We start from the raw sequence: 19762 nt of genomic DNA, 5'->3' as shown, positions 1-19762 counted from the left end.
GCAACAAAAGGCACCATTCGGACCGAAGTGTGGAAAGATTCTTATTTCAGACTTTGGTGGCATTAGGTCAGCCTGGGTCATGCGTGGTTCGTTGCTTCCCTCACATGCTTTTAGAAGGCTCTTACCCCCAGACCCAAGTGTCCAGAGGCCATTCCTCCCACCTCTGCTGTCAGCACCATGGGCCCCCTTGGATGGATGGAGAGAGACGAGCAGTGCACATGTGGCCATTGGTCTGTCTGACCTCCCCTCAATATTTCCAGCCATGCCACTGAAGCTGAGGACAGCAAGGGCTTTGGAGTTAGAGGTCATGAGTTCAAATCCCAGCTCCGCCGCTTGTCAGCTGTGTGACTTTGGGCAAGTCACTTCACTTCTCTGTGTCTTAGTTACCTCATCTGTAAAAACGGGGATTAAGACTGTGAGCCCCCGTGGGACAACCTGATCGCCTTGTAACCCCCCCAGAGCTTAGAACATTGCTTTGCACATAGTAAGTACTTAATAAATGCCATCATTATTATTATTAATTGTGATGGAGCCTCTCCCAGCAGGGTGTATGGTGTCTCATGCATTAACGGCTGCCCAAATTGAACCACACTGCGGCAGAAAGAAAAACATCTTTGTTAATTTTGCAGCAGGGCTGGGTTTTTTTTCCTTTCCCAAGTCCTCTCGCTCAGACCTCTCTGCACACAGCCCCTGGACTTCTCAAACTCTTATAATGTAATGGCGAGCGGGGTTTCAAGCGAATGATTAACCCAGAATGGATTGATTATGGCCCACAAGATTCCTTGCTGTCATAAGTCCTTATGATTTGATAGCCGTTTGCTTTTATTATGCCCCAGCCAGATGGTGACCTGCTGCAGGGGTGGCCGATTCATCTTCCTGCACCATCCTCTAAACTTCCCTGAGTGCATGCAGAAAATTATAATCAAGGAGGTTAATATATGACTCTATTTCCCGTTGTCCAAACTCCTGCTCTGCCCTGTTTCTTTATCTCTTTTGATGTTTCATCTGGTAGCTGGGCTCTGAGGCCACCTGCCAAGGCCCCCATGCAATCTGAATACAGAGTTCCTCATTTATATCTAAATTCAGTTTCAACACTTTAGTAATGCATTTTCCCTGAAAAAAAAAAAGTACATGGTCTATCCCTGCCCTTATCTTCCCATCCTCCCATCTTGCTCCCCTCCCTAGATTCCCTAGCCCCCCAAAAACCCCTTTACCCCCCATGCCATGGGTTCAGGTCATGATCACCCTGAGGGAGGGGGAATAACAATAATGACTGTGGTATTTGTTATACACTGACTACGTGCCAAGCACTGTACCAAGTGATGGACTAAATTATGACCTAATCAGGTTGGATGAAGTCTCTGTCCCACATGGGACTGACATAGGGAAGCAAAAGGACTGAAAACTTACTGCTTGTCCCAGTGTATGTCAATTGGTCTTCTCCTTCAGGCAATTACTGCAGAATCAAGGATTTAGAGGACAGAATAAAAATGCTTTGTAAAAGTGACATTGTCTGGTGGCAGGAGAGTTGGACTGGTGTCTTCTGACAAGCTAACACCAACCCTCCTGAATCTATGTCATCCCCTAATGATTCTGGTGGAAGGAAAAGGGACAGAGCAGAATGGACAATGTAATTAATACATGCAAAGAACTTGTCCTTCAAATGGCAAGAAAAGGCTTCCTCCATCCTAGTGTTTTTCTGGTTCTGAAGTCCTCCTTCACCTCATCAGCCACTAGTTCCCTGTTCCCGAGCAGCAGCGATTTGCACTTAGGAAAAATGCTTCCATTTTGCAGTTGCAGAATCACTTCGCTCAGCAACTGTTATAAAAATTCACCTAACACATCGTTGCTCAAAGTCTACACTTTGGCCAATTAACCCCACCCATTTTTCGGCCTTTTGACATGATTCACAATTCACTCTTCTTCTCCAACTCTTCAGCGAATTGCTGCATATATTTATCCAGGACACATAGACCATATATTTGTCTTTTTTACCTCCCCTCTGGGCTTCTGGGGTAACTCCCGATCTCAGAACTATAAAGAAAATTTGCTACTAAAATTGGTCTACCGACTTTCATTTTCATCCGGTTTGATGTACCACATTCTGACAGTTTTCCGAAGGACATTTTGGGTTTCTTGAATCTATTTTCTACCTTGTTGACTACTCCTGTATCTTGGGTGCTTGGTGATGGTGCATTCATAATCTAGGTCTTCTTCACACTAACTGTGACCTAGAGCATTTCAAAGCAGCTCATAATCATTTGTGGGTTGCTTTGAGTGGGTCTTGGATTGTATACTCCTTGAAAGCAGTGATTGTGTGTACCAACTCTATTGTATTCTTCCTATAGCATCTTTGTACAATGCCCTGTGTACAGTGAGGACTCACTAAATAGTATTGATCGATGGCTTGATTAATGGCATCCAGGGCATAGTGATCTATGGGTAGAAACTTCTTGCTGGGTGATTTGACAACTTGGGTTGCTGCTCTCAGCCTGGTGAGTTGAGTTTTCTTAAATTGTATATTTTCAGCGCTTATATGTTCAGCGCTGATAGCATACTGAACACTGGAGTAGTAACAAGCTAATCAGATTGAACACAGTCCATATTCAGCGCTGATAGCATACTGAACACTGGAGTAGTAACAAGCTAATCAGATTGAACACAGTCTATATTCCACATGGGGCTCCTAATATTAATCCCCATTTTACAGAGGCCCAGAGAAGTGAAGTAACTTGCCCAGGTCACACAGCAGTCCAGTGGTACAGCAGGGGTTAGAATCCAGGTCCCTGCAACTCCTAGGCCCCTACTCTAGCCACTAGGCCATGTTGCTTCTGACTTCCAGACTGCTGGTCTAACCACTGGATCACACTACTTCCCTTGAGTTTCCCAGGGGATCGGCATTGTATTCTGACACCAGCTTCCAGATTCTTTGATGCGTCCTTGAACACAACTGCACAAGAGAGGTAGAACAGGACCGAGCCTTGAATGCAGCCCTGTTTTACTCTATTGCTCTGAGGAGGTCCCTCCAATTCTGACTTGTCCAGCTCTAAGAGCATGGCGTGGTTTTAAGATTTCGATAAACTTTCCGGGGAGACCAAACATCTTCAGCAGCTGCAGGAAACCAGGTGTGTGCACGATTCTCAGTTTCCACATAAGAAAACCAAAAATCCAGGTGATGAGACTTTAAATGTTTATGGCAAACAGACAGAGTTGACCACAGGGTGTCAAACGTCATACCATGCAGTAAGTCTGTAAAAGCTTGTTGTGGTGTTCCAACCTTCTATATCTCTGTGAAGCCTGAACTTACTTCAGAATACACATACCATCCCTAAAACTGTTTCAATATCAGTGCCTAAACCTCACTCAACATCAGTCAGACAAAATTAGAACAACAAAGTCCTGGTAGGGAGACTAACTCACCATAATCAATACCATGCTCACATTCATTCATTCATTCAATCGTATTTATTGAGCGCTTATTGTGTGCAGAACACTGTACTAAGCGCTTGGGAAGTACAAGTTGGCAACATATAGAGACAGTCCCTACCCAGCAGTGGGCTCACAGTCTAGAAATCAACACAGCTGCGTTTTCCCAAGTGCTTAGTATACTGTTCTCTGCACCTCACAAGTGCTCAATAAATATCTCATTTACTCTGTCCCACTCCCTTCAGCATTGCCCTGATTTGCTCCCTTTATTCACCCCTCCCTCAGCCCCACAGCACTTAGGTACATATCCATAACATCTTTATATTGTCTGCCTCCCTCTCTGGACTCTAAATTTGTTCTGTGGAGGGAAGGTGTCTGCCAACTCTGTTATATGGTACCAAGTGCTTAGTACAGTGCTCTGCCCACAGTAAGTGCTCAATAAATATGATTGATTGATTGACTGATATCACTGATTGATTAAGATATCCAAGAAATTGCCATATGGTGAACTCTCAAACTTGGGGGGGGGGGGGGGGCGGGCAGAGTAGATGATTTAAAGCTGTAGTGAAGCTCAAGCAGCATGGCTCAGTGGAAAGAGCACGGGCTTTGGAGTCAGAGGTCATGGGTTCAAATCCAGCTCCGCCATCTGTCAGCTGTGTGATTTTGGGCAAGTCACTTAACTTCTCTGGGCCTCAGTTCCCTCATCTGTAAAATGGGGATTAAAACTGTGAGCCGCCCGTCGGACAACCTGATCACCTTGTAACCTCCCCAGCGCTTAGAACAGTGCTTTGCACATAGTAAGCGCTTAACAAATACCATTATTATTATTATTATTATTAATCTTATACAATGTGACATGCAGTGGATTATTGAGAGACCACCTTAGGAAGTCTTTAAGAAAAGGGTTGTTCTCCTCAAGCAAAGGCATCATGAAGACTGGGACACCAAGAGGCAGGTTTGAAAACAGAGATTGTGTGGGACAATCCTATTATCTTTAGGTATACACAACCAGCATGGTCTAGTGGATGGCACATGGTCCCGGGAGTCAGAAAGACCTGGGTTCTAATCCTGGCTCTACCACTTGTCTGCTATGTGAACTTGGGAAAGTCACTTCACTTCTCTGTGCCTCAGTTTCCTTATCTGTGAAATGGGGATTATTATTATTACTATAATAACTGTGGCACTTAAGCGCTTACTATGTGCCGAGCACTGTTCTAAGTACTGGAGTTAATCAGGATGGACACAGTCCCTGTCCCACATGGGGCTCTCATTCTTAATCCCCATTTTTCAGATGAGGTAACTGAGGCCCAGAGAAGTTAAGTGACTTACCCAAGGTCACACAGCAGACACATGGCAGAGCTGGGATTAGAACATAGGTCCTTCTCTACTCCCAGGCCTGCGCTCTATTCACTAAGCCATGCTGCTTCTTGTGACTCATGGCTTTAAAACTGTGAACTCCATGTGGGACAGGGACTATGTCCAACCTGATTAGCTTGCGTCTATTCCAGAGCTGAGTACAGTGCCCGGAACATATTAAACACCTAACAAGTACCACAGAAATTATTATTACTAGTTTTACAGCCAGAAGGTATGAACATTCATGGTTAATGCTACAGTTCCCTCAGTGCTTTGGATCCAATGAAGAAAGGAGAATTAGAAAGTTAGAGCAGGAAATTTTCATATGGCAAAAACAGAGACTCTGATTTCAACATGCTGCAAATGGTAGCCCACTTTGGCTAAAGAGAAAGGTTCTGTGTGTCAGGATTCATCAGGAGGGAATTTACTAGCTGAATTTCAAGGCTGTGAGCACAGAGGTTTATCCCAAAATACTGAGATCCAGCATTCACAAGTTGCTAGACACCCACAACATGCCCCAGTTAATCTACTGATGTCTTTTCTGGGGCCTGAGGAGTATTTCCCCAACCCCCCAGCCTTACCTCCTTCCCCTCCCCACAGCACCTGTATATATGTATATATGTTAGTACGTATTTATTACTCTATTTATTTATTTATTTATTTTATTTGTACATATTTATTCTATTCATTTTACTTTGTTAATATATTTTGTTTTGTTCTCTGTCTCCCCCTTCTAGACTGTGAGCCCGCTGTTGGGTTGGGACTGTCTCTATATGTTGCCAACTTGTACTTCCCAAGTGCTTAGTACAGTGCTCTGCACACAGTAAGCGCTCAATAAATACAATTGATGAATGAATATTGGGTTGTCCCAGACTGCATAGTGAACTGAGCACTTTCTCCACCCCTGGGGGCCTACCTTAAAGTTCCTTAATGTTTCCAGAGCAGTGTGATCTGAACCACCATCCTTGCAATCACTCACCCTTCTCCTATCTGCGCTCAGAACTTTCGACATTTACACTGGAACTCAGGTCAGTCGAGTGCCCTCTGCCACAGACAGAAAATATATCTGAAGGATTGGACAGGAAATCTCAGCCCTCTCTCTGAAATAACTTTTTTGGAAAGGTCCAGGATTATGAATTGGAAATTTGGAAAAGGGAAAGATGATGGCGAGTTTTTCTCTTTAGAATCCCCAAGGCCCTCACTCCTTCAGTCTGATTAAAAGAAGCAGAGTGAAAGGGGTGGAGGGCTGGGACTGAGGTCTCTAACCTTAGTTCTTCTCCAGCCTAATGTAGAGGGGCATGAGTTCCCTTTGAAATTAGAGGGAGCTTGGAGAGCGTGGACCAACTGGGTAGATTAGGGCACAGAACACTGACTCAAGCAGGCTCAAACATTTCAGGAGCTTTTCTTAAAAAGGTCTTTTTTTTTCCCCCAGGAATCCCATTTTTCTTCGTGACATTTAATGGATTTGTGAAACTGCATGAGGAGATGAACATGGGATGTTTAAGGAGACAACCTTCCTGTGAATGCTGAAGGCAGCATTTGAGTGGCACAGCTAGGGAGATTATGCTAGTTAATGTTAGCCGACAGAAGAGGAGATGGAAAAATCATTAGAAACAGCAGGACAACCATCTCCGTTGCAAGGGCAGCCAGCGCTCTGCGGGTCTGAGGCGACCCTGTGACAGACACTGAAGGCCCCACAGCAATTCAGAGAAACTGTCTCTTTCTGGTGAACCTTATTCTGCTCCTGTGTTTTTCCCATCATAAATGTTCTCCCCTAAATAATGAGGTTCATTGCTGTTGCTCTCACCAATCTTGTAATAATAATAATAAAAATGATGGTATTTATTAAGCACTTACTATGTGCCAAGCATTGTTTTAAGTGCTGGGGTAAATACAAGGTAATTAGGTTGTCCGACGTGAGGCTCAGTTTCTCAATCCCACTTTACAGATGAGGTAACTGAGGCCCAGAGAAGTTAAGTGACTTGCCCAAGGTCACACAGCAGACAAGGGGCGGAACTGGGATTAGAACTCATGACCTCTGACTCCCAAGCCAATGGTCTTGCCACGAGGCTATGCTGTTTCTCTTATATTTAAATTTTAAATGGTGGTGGAGATCTGTATGGCATTGATATCAGACACTAGTAGAGGACACAGGAGAGGAAAATGGCTCTCCGGGTGGGTCTGAAAATCTCTCTGCCCTTAGGAAGCTCAGATTTTAGATAGAGAATGGTCCTAGGAGTCAGAAGGTCATGGGTTCTAATCCCAATTCTGCCACTTGTCTGCTGTGTGACCTTGGGCAAGTCATTTCACTTCTCTGTGACTCAATCACCTCATCTGCAAAATGGGATTGAAACTTTGAGCCTAGTGTGGGACAGGGACTCTGTCATCTTCTAGACTGTGAGCCCACTCTTCTAGAGTGTGAGCCCACTGTTGGGTAGGGACCGTCTCTATATGTTGCCAACTTGTACTTCCCAAGCGCTTAGTACAGTGCTCTGCACACAGTAAGCGCTCAATAAATACGATTGAATGAATGAATGAATCCTGATTTCCTTGTATGTACCCCAGCACTTAGAATAGTGCCTGGTATTTAGTAAGCAATTACAAATACCGTAATTATAATTATTATTGTTATTTTTCAGTGCAAAGGGAAAGACCAAATCCATCAGGACTGTTTTGCCTTCCACATCAGGTGTTGTGGGAATATCCCCCAAGCTGCCTGTCTCAAATCCACCTTTCTCTTAATATGATCCCAACGTAAAGAGCCCACTGAGGTGACACATATTTCTATGGTGCAGAGCAGTCATAGTCAAGCATGCACAAAGTGGACCAACAAGAGGAAAGCAAGAGAGGAGAGTATGCACTGCCTCTCTGCACACAGTAAGTGCTCAATAAATACAATTGAATGAATGAATAAGGAAAGGTCAGAAAAGCTGATGAGAGTTGCCCAATACTTAGCCCTGGGACTAGGTACCTTGGGAGAAATCTAAGGGAAATTAGAATCCAGGACTCCTCATCTCTAATGCAAAGATGAGCTCAGCTCATCTGTGAAATGGGAAACTGCTTTTTTTTTAACTCTCTCAGGATCTAGGTAGCTCTCGCCGATTATTCTGGGAAATAGGTTTTAAAACTCTCTTGCATTGTCTAGATTTAATTTCAGTTGCATTCGGCCCATCCATCTTATCCAGGGGATCATTGACTTGTACTTCCTGAGCTCTTAGTACAGTGCTCTGCACACAGTAAGCACTTAATAAATACTATTGAATGAATGAATGAATCATTGAGATGATCTAGCCCTACCCAATTCTCTGCCACTGGCTTTCCTCTATCTCTAATCTATTTTTGTGTCTGTCTCCCCTGTTAGATTGTAAGCTCCTTGGGGGCAGGAATCATGCTCACTAACTTTACTGTATTCTCTCAGGTGCTTAGCATGGTGCTCTGCCCAGAGTAAATGCTTAATAATCAATCAATCAATTGTATTTATTAAGCACTTACTGTGTGCTTGGGAGAGTACAATATAACAGGCATGTTCTCTGCCCACAACAAGTTTAGTGGCAAGGCATAGGGGATGTGGGGGCGTTGGGAGGTTTGAAGAGGGAATTAAATATCTGGAACAATTGGTGAGGCCAATGGGCATAATAATAATAATAATGGCATTTGTTAAGCACTTACTATGTGCAAAGCACTGTTCTACGTGCTGGGGGGGATACAAAGTGATCAGGTTGTCCCATGTGGAGCTCATGGTCTTAATCTCCATTTTACAGATGAGGTAACTGAGGCCCAGAGAAGTGAAGTGATTTGCCCAAAGTCACACAGCTGACAAGTGGCGGAGCCGGGATTAAAACCCATGACTTCTGGCTCCCAAGCCCATGCTCTTTCTACTGAGCCACACTGCTTCTCAATAAGGATGGAGAAATAATTTTTGCGGGCAGAGTTAAATTACATAAGGATAAACTTGAAGTGGATGAAGTTGGCCCGATATCTAGATTTCTGCCAACAGTGTTCAGTGGCTCATGCGTGAGAACGAAGGAAGCAGACGGTGGAGGTGATCCAGGGCTGTGAGTTAGTGGTATGAGATCGACAAAAGGATAGGGGAGTGAGTGAGTTGAATTCAATAGAGATGATGACATTGAGAGCGTCAATTTGGCCATCAAGGCACAGTAGTTTGTGTATGGAGGCTAAATGGGGCATGGTTGGTTGAGAAAATTGGATGGGGTCAGAAGATCGGCACCTCTCAGAGTCGTACCTGAAGAGTTTCCAGGACGCTACCAGTCTCGATTATGGGAGGATGAGGCAGAGGCGTACGCATTCCACTTCTAGCTTGGCCTGTTGCTAGTGAATGGAAGGCAATCTGCTACAAGTCAAACTCCCCTGTGCTAAGCAACGGCAGCATGGGAGAGAGGCGAGTGAGAAGATTCAGGTTTACTTTGTGGAAGGCAGCAATGGTAAACCGCTTCCGTATTTTTACAAACAAAACTCTATGAATACACTACCAGAATGATCGCAGATGGAGGTGGGGCGTTCTGGGAGAGCTATGTCCTTGGCATCGCTATGGATCGGACACGACTCGACAGCATAAGACAACTACAGAGGTCACTCTGGGGGAACTGGACAGATTTGCTCTATTTATTTATTTTACTTGTACATATTTATTCTATTTATTTTATTTTGTTAATATGTTTTGTTTTGTTCTCTGTCTCCCCCTTCTAGACTGTGAGCCCACTGTTGGATAGGGACCGTCTCTATATGTTTCCAACTTGTACTTCCCAAGCGCTTAGTACAGTGCTCTGCACACAGTAAGCACTCAATAAATACGATTGATTGATTGATTGATTTGCGGGGAGGTGGAGTGTGGGAGAGAAGGCAAGTGAGGAGGTTGTGATAAGAAAGAGGGATTTCAGAGTTGATGAGGGTAGAGATTGTGCAGTAGCTAGAGATGATGTATACAACTGATTGATTGAGGATGACATTGTTATTGAATTTTCCAGGACTGACCCTTTTTCTGCAATGGTTAAGAGGGACTTTTTGTGGTTTTCTTCGTAACTATTCACTTTTATTTTGGATCCTGTTTTGCTCTGCCAATCACTGGTCAATGAGATGTCTTAGGCTGTCTATGGATTGGGTAGAATGAAGAAAATCACTCACCAAATTTCTCTGCATACACAGGCTTCAGAGTTTAAACTGGAAGCCTGTATGCTAGGCAGTGATGCAGCTGATAGGGATGAAAAAAAATCATTCTTGGAGGCTTAGAAGGCTCAAACCCTGATTCTTAGGTGAGCTGATCAAAGAACCAAAGAATTTTGTACTCTGTCCAGTTATTTCCTGGAATTTTACTGTCAGTTTTAAGTTGTTTTCCCTTCCTTCTCTCATCTAAGCAAAGCAGAGCTATGTACGAGCTGGGTTTCTGAACACCACATCTTTGCTCAGAGAACATTGGCAGTTTCAATAATGAAAGGGGAAGTCCAGAGATGGGTCCCTTCATTATCCTGTAGCCCAGGGCATCAGCTCCTGAGGAAGGAGAGTTTGCGCCTCTGTCGACTGCCAACATATGTGGACACTGTCAAGGCCAACACACTCTGGTCAATTATCTTCCTGGACAGCAAGCTTCTCTCAATGATTATCTCACCAGACTGCTGAACCCACAAGGATCCTTAACAAAGTTCTTTCTTGTCCAGTGGAAGTTTACTCAACCACTGATTCCATCTCAGTCCAAGAACCTAAATGAAAGGAAAAGCAGAGGTCTCTCTGCAATAGAACCGAGGAGTTAGGAGTCCTGGGTTCTAATTTGCAGTGTGACCCTGGGCAAGTCACATAACTTCTCTGTGCCTTGGTTTCCTCATCTAGAGAATGGGGCTTAAATTGCGGGTAATGCTACCCTCTTAGACTGTGAGTCCCATGAGGGACAAGGACTGTGCCACACAAACAATTCCAATGCTTAATACAGTCCTTGGCAAATAACAAGCACTAAACAAATACCACAGTATTGTCATTAGTAGTGACAGAGTGTGGATGGCTCAGTGAAAATCTTACCTCCTGTAAAACAACTTAAATTCAGTTTTTACCAGCCTTATAGGACCTTCCCTTTCCCTCTCTTCCTTTCCGCACTAAAGTTCTTGGAAGCATAGGCGGTCACATTCTAGTCTGAATGATTGCAGTGCCTTTCAACAGTGTCCTTCGTGCCTGAGCAGTTGCTCAGCCCTGATAGCTGAGAAGGTTCCTGACATTGTTCTCATAGTCAGAGTGCAAGAGATTGAGCTTACAGTGACACTTCCACACATAACTGCAATCCCACGCTTAGCAGCACAGTCTTTGAAACCAGGTAGCTCACTACTGCTAACACACACAAACACACACACATAGTCACACAGTACTGAACACATTCCATGAAAAATACTAAGGGAATGGTTCCAACTAAAGCCTTGGGAGGAGGTTAGGAATTAGGAATTAGGAGGATAATGTGTCTCAAAAATGGTAGAGTGGTATGTCATACTCTAAGTACAAGTGAATTTTACAGGCATCTTCAGTGAATATTTCAAGAATCAGGGACTTTTTAAAGTTTACTCAGAATAAATAACTTCCCAAAGAGCAGTCACAGATTATATTATCCATGCCAAAATGGAAAAATCAATTTGAAATACCTAAAGTAAAATAAAACAAAGGATGTTGAAGCAATACACTTCAATGTAATCAATTTTGTATATAAAATATTAGCACACTATTTAGGGGTGTGTATATTCATGTATGTATTTAGCTGTTGTATGTATCTATGTGCATGTGGATGTGTGTCTGTGTGTCTAGGTGTGAGTGCATGTATCTGGCTGCATGTGTATACACAAAAACAGAGGCACTTCTACCGAGATCTCTGTATTTCATTCTGTTTTTCACTTTAGAATTTACATGATTTCTGGATTGTTCAGAAAACTATCTGTCGATTTTCCTCCAGAAGAACATTAACAACATCAGGGCTCTGTGTCTACTAGTAGCATCAGGATGCTTGAAGAAACTGCATGCTGGTTGCCCTACTGGACAGTCACCCTTCTGGTTAGGAATGAATCAACCAGTACCACTCACTCACTGCCCCTCTCCATCCATGACTTTCCTTCCAGTATATCAACCTGGGATGTTTGTCCATGGATTTCTCCAAACTCCTCTGGGAACCTGCTGTTGTTTTTCTGAGGGCATAACATCCTATGGTTACAAATTCCACGTGCTTACCCTCCAATGGATGAGGAAGTGTTTATTATAACTCTTGGCATCATGAATAATAATAATAATAATGATGGCATTTATTAAGCGCTTACTATGTGCAAAGCACTGTTCCAAGCACTGGGGATGTTACAAGGTGATCCTTGTATATTATATTGTATTATATATATATTATATAATTATATTATATTATGACAACATTAACAATAGTAATAATAATGGTATTTGTTAAGCACTTACTGTATGTCAAACACTATTCTAAGCGCTGGGGTAGTGACAAGTTAATTAGGTAGGGCACAGTACCTCTCCCACATGAGTTTCACAGTCTAAGGGGGAGGAAGTACCAGTAATGAATCCCCATTTTACAGATGAGGAAACTGAGGCACATGGAAGTGAAATGACTTGCCTAATGTCATATAGTAGGCAAGTAGTGGAGCCAGGATTAGAATACAGATTTGTACAGATTTATTACTCTATTTATTTTACTTGTAAATATTTGCTATTCTATTTATTTTTTTAATGATGTGCATCTAGCTTTATTTCTATTTATTCTGACGACTTGACACCTGTCCACGTGTTTTGTTTTGTTGTCTGTCTCCCCCTTCTAGACTGTGAGCCCGTTGTTGGGTAGGGACCGTCTCTGTATGTTGCCAACTTGTACTTCCCAAGTGCTTAGTACAGTGCTGTGCACACAGTAAGCGCTCAATAAATATGATTGAATGAATGAATACAGGTCCTCTGATTCCCAGGCCCATTCTCTTTCCACTAGCCCATGTGGTTCATAGTTTTGAATTGTTACCCTCAAACTTCTACCACAGCACTTAGCACAGTGCCTGGCCTGTAGTAAGAACTTAACAAATACCATCAAAAAATAAAAAAAAAACTCCCAGAGACAAAACAGAGGACTTGGGATCTAATTTCAGCTCTGCAATTTACCTGCTTTACGACCTTGGGTAAGTCACTTAACTTCCCTGTGCCTTATTTGGGATCTTATTATCTTGTGTGCTTAATAGAGTCCCTTCTAGACTGTGAGCCCGTTGGTAGGGACCGTCTCTATATGTTGCCAACTTGTACTTCCCAAGTGCTTAGTACAGTGTTCTGCACACAGTAAACCCTGAATAAGTCCGATTGAATGAATGAATGGAGTGTTCAGTTCATAGTAGTGAGCACTTACAAATACTTAATATTATCATTACCATTATTATTATCGATATAAAATGCATAGTAAGCACTTACAAATACTTAATATTATCAGTATCATTATTATTATTGATACCAAGATCTCTGGTCTGAAACTGTGACTAATGGATCTAAATCCATTATAATTTGGTTGTAATTTACATGATTTTACTCCAGTGCGTTTCTTGGCCCTTACTCATTTTGAAGCAAGCCTGCTAGTATTCTGCCAGCTCCCTCAGGTTTTTGAGGTGTTCCTCCTTTATTTCCCCATCTAGAAGAGTTTAGCCATCCAGAGAAAACACAGCATCACCAGCAATCATAAAATTTCACTATGCACCCCCTCTACTAGTTCATTTATAAAAATGTTGAATTAAATAGTCCTAACACTAGTTTCTGGGGATTTTTTAACGGTGCTTGTTAAGTGCTTACTATGTCCCAAGCACTGTACTAAGCATTGGGATAGGCACAGGCTAATCAGTTTGACACAGTCTGTGTCTTACATGGAGCTCACAGTCTGAATCCCCATTTTACAGTTGAAGTAACAGAGAAACAGAGAAGTTAAGTAACTTGCCCGAGGTCACACAGCAGACAAGTGGTGAAGCTGGGATAAGAATCCAGGTACTTCTGATGCCCAGGCCCATGCTCTATTCACTAGGCCATGCTGCTTCTCACTGTTCACTTTTCTCCATCCCAAAAAGTCATCATTTAGCCTCCTTATCCGTTTCCTACATTTTAACCAGTTTCCCAACCACAAACACCTGCTCCATGCCAGATTCCGTAGTTATTTAGATTTTAATAATTGCAAGTTTTTGGTTTCAACCCTTGTCAAAGACCTTTTGTATATATATAGCTACAGAACGTTCATCTGTTTCTTCCTATCTACCCGCTTACTGACCCCTTCAAAGAATCCCAGGAGATTAGCAAGACGTGATTTCCCTTTCTAAAAATGAGGTTGTGTTTCAGCAGATTGTGGTTGCCTGAGTGCATTATTGATTCTGCACTTGATTTATAGCCTATCAATTTGCCAGAAACATAAATTAGAGTCACTTCTGTAAATCTTCTTATACCTGGATTTCCCAGCCCGCAAGTTCAGAGGTCATTTGTAATGATAAGTTATGAAGTCCTCTTGGGAGTTCTGTAACTATCATCAGTCATCTTCCATTTTAGATATAACTCGTTATGGCAGGGAACAGGTCTACTAATCTGTTGTATTGTACTCTCCCAAGCACTTAGTATATTGTCCTGCATAAAGTAAGTGCTCAGTGGGTACCACTGATTGGTTGAAAGACATAATCTACTGAATCCTAATTTAGCCATGAGTCCATCACATCTAAACACTCATGAAAAGTACCTTCCAACAATAATGCACCACCTGACCATCTAGTAGAGAGGACTGTTGGCTCTATACTGTCAGCTCATAGTAGGCAGGGAATGTGTTTATCAACTCTACTGTACAGTTCTCTTCCAAGCACCTAGTTTAGCACTCTCAGGATACAGTAGCAAGTGCCCCCAAAATACCACTGATTGATTGACTTTGGTGCTGCATCAGTGAGAATGACCTTGGAGTCATTTTTTTGGTCAGAGGAAAGGAGGATTTCTCAGAGAGATGTGGAAGGGAGAGTAGTTTGTTGCTCTACGAAGGAATTACATCACCAGTTCCTTGCAAAAACACCACAGTCAATTCTGTGTTAGTGGAAAGACAGCAACAACTCTGTCTTCAACAACAAGAAATCCAAGACGGAAATCTGGAACTACAAATGTTGGTTGCCTTCCTCCACTAAAGGATATTAGTCAACACACAGCTGTGTTTGATGGACTCTGGAGTCTGATCCTCCATCAACCCTAGTGTCTTTGGAAGGTAAGCCACAGTGATGAATTCTGTACTCTAAAGGACCATTCTCGCCATATGGGTCTTGCAAATGGGACCAAAATGCATTTCATCAACAAGAGTTGTTTCCCTGCCTTATCTGTCTTCTGTCCCTGTGTTCTGCACTTCAGAAAGAGACACATCAAACACATTTCAGCCTTTGATTTTTTGGTAGGGTTTTGTAACAGGACCCTTTATTAACTGCCTTAGGAAATCTCTGACTTGGAAAAGCCCAAAGTCAAGGAAAGTGAGGAGTAGTTTTGCTTGTGAAACTATCCCTGCGGGGTAAGGAACAAACACAAACCAATGGGAGCTTCCTGCCTCTTTTCCTCTTCCTCACTTCCAGCCATCACTACCAGCAACCCCTCCACAGTTCCCCTTAGAAGCCATTTTAAAGAGGAAGACACAGCCCCTCAGCAGTGTCTGAAACTTTGTAGTGGCCTGTGGAGGGACTGAGGATTTAGGGAGAATCAGAAAGCCAAAAGAAAGAACTGAAGGGTGAATTGTGATCTCTGTGCCTATCTCTCCCCACCACTGGGAAAGCCTCTGGTTTCCTGGCTTCTGAGGGGAGTTTAACCCTTCACCTTTCTCCCCATACTCAGGTGTCTTACCCCTTGCAGGAGAGAACATGGTCTTGAAGCCAACATTGAAAGACGCAGGATGACTTTCTGGGCAATCATAGACCAACAGAAGGACCAGCACTGAAACAGTCCCTCTGGACCCACTTAGGCATGGTGGAATAATTTGCTGGAGTCTCTAGGCCAGAAGTGTCAGCTATTTGGCTGTGTAGTTACCTGAAAAGGGTGTTTCAAGAAATCTTGGAAATAAAAGTGGCAAAATAAATGTAGAATAATTCTACAACTCACTGAAACCCACATGTCTCCCGGTATTTCTCTCTGCAACAGTCAGGCAGACTAGCCCGACACTCAAAGGAAGCAGGAAGTTAAAAGAGGAGGAAACTCACTCACTCCTAAGCAGGGATTTTTTCCCTGAGGGAAAACTAGTTGGATTAAGTATCAGGTGCCTTTACATGGAGCACAGATAATCACAGGGGAGGCCTGGGAAAGGGGAAGAGGGGCTTGCTGGTTGGGTTAGGAGTCTCTTGGCCATCTGGGGGCAGGAAGTTTTCAGGAAGTGATTTTGTAGGGACAGGTGGCAACAGTGGGGTTCTTCATGCTGGGGTACAGGCCTCATCCCCTGAGGGGTAGAAATGATTGGGATGATCAGCAGCATATTCATCCTGGCAACCGAAGCTCCTAAGGGAAGGATTCAGGAGGGCAGACACAGGAACCTGGCACATCCCAAAAGGAGACTGGAAAAGACTGGAAGAAGATGTATACTGGGAGGCCTACAGAAAAGTAGAAAGGGTCCTGGAGAAAGGTGGGGAAAGTGTTAGAGAAAGGGAAAAGTCACCAGGATCAGAATTTTGTTCTATTGGTTACCTGATCGATGAGCGAATGACTCTTGAAAGGCATCTATTTAAAAGCCATTCAGACCTGTCACCTCAGTGTTTCCTGTGGTACAAGCCTAGGAAATCTGGGGTGCCTGAGAGATGAGTTAACTTGGGAAGTTGAGAGATGGGAAGGGAGTCCTTTCTCCCCTTAAGTTCCTTTAGCCAACCCCGGGAGTGGGGTGGCCATCTAGACTCTGAATGAGGAGCACTCATTTGAAAGACAAGGCGTGATGGTGGAGGACTAGGGGTTGCAGGAGTGGGGGTCTCTGGGTAGTCCGAAGTGGAGGGTGCTGGGATCCAGGGAATGGTATCGGGGGTTTGGGCTCTCCTAACTGACACCAAGGACTATGTCTGCTGGAATGTAGGGCTGAGGTTCCCTGGAACTGTGGCACACCCCACAAGATGCATGGGTTCTTCACATGGACCAAGATGCCGATGATGATGATGATGATGATGATGGCATTTATTAAGCGCTTACTATGTGAAAAGCACTGTTCTAAGTGTTGGGGAGGTTACAAGGTGATGGGGTTGTCCCACAGGGGGCTTACAGTTTTAATCCCCATTTTACAGATGAGGTAACTGAGGCCCAGAGAAGTTAAGTGATTTTCCCAAAGTCACACAGCTGACAATTGGCGGAGCCGGGATTTGAACCCATGACCTCTGACTCCAAAGCCTGGGCTCTTTCCACTGAGCCACGCTGCTTCTCATAAATATTTGTTAAGCGCTTACTATGTGCAAAGCACTGTTCTAAGCACTGGGGAGGTTACAAGGTGATGGGGTTGTCCCACGGGGGGCTCACAGTTTTAATCCCCATTTTTACAGATGGGGTAACTGAGCACAGAGAAGTTAAGTGACTTGCCCAAAGTCACACAGCTGACAGTTGGCAGCCTTCTGGACTGTGAGCCCGCTGTTGGGTAGGGACCATCTCTATATGTTGCCAACTTATACTTCCCAAGCACTTAGTACAGTGCTCTGCACACAGTAAGTGCTCAATAAATATGATTGAATGAATGAATGAATGAAAGTTGGCGGAGCCGGAATTTGAATCCATGACCTCTGACTCCAAAGCCCGTGCTCTTTCCACTGAGCCACGCTCCTTCTCTATCAATACAGTAAAAAAAATAGACCCTCCCGCAAATGCCCTGGTAAAGTGATTTTGCCTCACAAAGATAAAGAGTCAACTTGCAGCAAGCCTTATTCATTGTGGGCTCAGGCACTGTCTTCTTGCTACCAGCCTGTTACGAATAAAGCAGTTTTGCTGGGACTTTTGGATGGTCAGTAAACAGCAGCGGAGGCAAAATATAGATTTCCTGAGATTAAGGAAGTTTATGAATTTCTTGGCCAGGGAGCAGGAGAAATGAAATCAAGTGAGCAAATATTATTCACAGGCTACAAGCTGGCAGGAACAGTACATGTGAGTTGTTCATGTGGAAGGCAGGTTGCAGTCTTAGTTTTTGCTTTAAAATCAAAGTTGCAGGGGATGATGCACCAGCAACCTCAGGGTGGAGCTTAGACCAGAATTCAGGAAGGTCTCCATCACCTGGCCCCCTCCTACCTCACCTCCCTTCTCTCCTTCTCCAGCCCAGCCCGCACCCTCCGCTACTCTGCCGCTAACCTCCTCACTGGGCCTCGTTCTCGCCTGTCCTGCCGTCAACCACGGCCCACGTCCTACCTCTGGCCTGGAATGCCCTCCCTCTTCACATCCACCAAACTAGCTCACTCCCCCCTTTCAAAGCCCTACTGAACACTCACCTCCTCCAGGAGGCCTTCCCAGACTGAGCCCCCCATTTCCTCTGCTCCTCCTCCCCTCCCCATTGCTCCGACTCCCTCACTCTGCTCTATCCCCCTCTCCACCCCACAGTACTTGTGCATATTTGTACATATTCACTATTCTATTTATTTTGTTAATGGTGTATATATATCTACAATTTTATTTATTAATTTTGATGTTATTTCTGCCCGTCTACTTGTTTTGTTTTATTGGCAGTCTCCCCACTTCTAGACTGTGAGTCCGTTGTTGGGGAGGGATTGTCTCTATCTGTTGCTGAATTGTACTTTCCAAGCGCTTAGTACAGTATGCTCTGCATACAGTAAGTGCTCGATAAATATGATTGATTGATTGAATGAATGAATTAACGGCAAGAGATCTCTCACAGTAGTTGCAATCTTTGGAAAAAGTTTTTTCACTGCTCCAACAGGTGTAGTCTAAATCTGAAAACAGATCGGGAATGAACTGGAATTTCCCCCTAGGGAGCAGAGACTCATCTCACCATGTCCCACCTGATTATCTTGAATTGACCCTAGTGCTTAGTACAGTGCCCAATGCATAGTGAGCACTTGACAAATACCACAATTATGATTATTGTTACTATCTGGACTGTGGGGAGAGACATCAGTCCAGACTAGACATGCTTGAATCTTCTGTTTTGCTGATCCTATATTAAGTGCGATAAATACTCCACAAAGAAGAGTGTCTGTCTCTATAGCCAAGTTCCATTTGATCATATCACAAAATTCTTTTAGTTATTCAGAAGATCAAACTGATCTATCTTTGCTTGGGGTCTGACCAGACTTTGGGAGGGAAGTCTTAAAATACTTCCTGAGCAAGATTATCAGGACTCCCATTTTAGAGAGTCTGATGGTAAGCAAGTTCCCAGTAAAGGGGTTGAAGGTTTTGAATTCCCTCCCCTGGAATGTGTGTTCCCTTATTTGCAGTGCTAAGAGGCAGGAACTTAGAGCTGGCCTTTGGCTTTCCAAACCAAACAAGAACTACTAGTGTGGCACAGTCGAAAGAGCATGAACCTGGGAGTAAGAGAACCTGGGTTCTAACCCTGGGTCCGTCATTTGCCTGCTGTGTGACCTTGGGCAAGTCACTTAACTTCTCTGTGACTCAGTTTGCTCACCTGTAAAATGGGGATTCAATATCTGCTCTCCCTCCTATTTAGACTGTGAGGCCCATGGGGGACAAGGACTGATTATCTTGTACCTGCCCTAGTGATTAGTCCAGTGCTTGGCATCACAAGGCCTAATAAATCCCACAATTATAATAATAATTATGGTATTTGTTAAGCGCTTACAATGTGCCAGGCACTGTTCTAAGCATTGGAGTTGATACAAGCTAATCAGGTTGCGCATAGTCCATGACCCACATGAAGCTCACAATCTTAATCCCCATTTTACAAATGAGATAACTGAGGCATAGAGAAGTTAAATGACTTACCCAGGGTCACACAGCAGAGCTGAGACTTGAACCCAGGACTTTCTGACTCCCAGGACCC

General features: G+C 43.7%; 1 protein-coding gene across 2 annotated transcripts in view; it reads right to left on the bottom strand.

Annotated features, from left to right (window-relative positions):
• The window catches only part of GRID2 (glutamate ionotropic receptor delta type subunit 2), a 924709-nt gene that overhangs the window by 83985 nt on the left and 820962 nt on the right, over positions 1–19762 (bottom strand). The gene's annotated exons all lie outside the window — the stretch shown is intronic.

This window comes from Tachyglossus aculeatus, chromosome 12 (genome assembly GCF_015852505.1).
Source record: "Tachyglossus aculeatus isolate mTacAcu1 chromosome 12, mTacAcu1.pri, whole genome shotgun sequence".
Taxonomy (NCBI): Eukaryota; Metazoa; Chordata; class Mammalia; order Monotremata; family Tachyglossidae; genus Tachyglossus; species Tachyglossus aculeatus.
This window is presented reverse-complemented; position numbering and strand designations above follow the sequence as displayed.